This window comes from Bemisia tabaci, chromosome 10, assembly GCF_918797505.1.
Source record: "Bemisia tabaci chromosome 10, PGI_BMITA_v3".
NCBI lineage: Eukaryota > Metazoa > Arthropoda > Insecta > Hemiptera > Aleyrodidae > Bemisia > Bemisia tabaci.
Genome location: NC_092802.1, coordinates 38,267,412 through 38,267,865, shown reverse-complemented (window position 1 = coordinate 38,267,865; position 454 = coordinate 38,267,412).

The following is a 454-nucleotide window of genomic DNA, read 5'->3' as shown; positions in this document are numbered from 1 at the left end:
GAAAAGCAACAAATTTACAAACAAGGCCACTCACAATGGAAACAGAAGAGCGCCTTCAAATCAATCCGTAAACTTAATCCACAATTCTGATACCACTATTCGTGCGTCACGGCAGTCATTTTGCATACCCGACCATTTGAAGGCGAATCATTGACTTCTGGCAACGGGGTACGAATTACAGCAATATCAATCGATATTCTTAGGGAACAAAAACTCCAGAGGTGACCCACCTGACATCCAAAACGCCCAACCCCCAGGGGCTCCCCACCTGGCGCCTAAGGAGCCAGAGCACCCACCTGGCCCCTAAGGAGCCATAGCCGGGGGCCGCCCCCCTGACCCCTAAGGAGCCAATTTCGGGGGCCGCCCACCTGGCCCCTGGAAATCTGATCGACCGGAAACCACTATCAACGGGATTCGTTATCCACCCGAAATGACCGGAAAAATGACTGGAAAA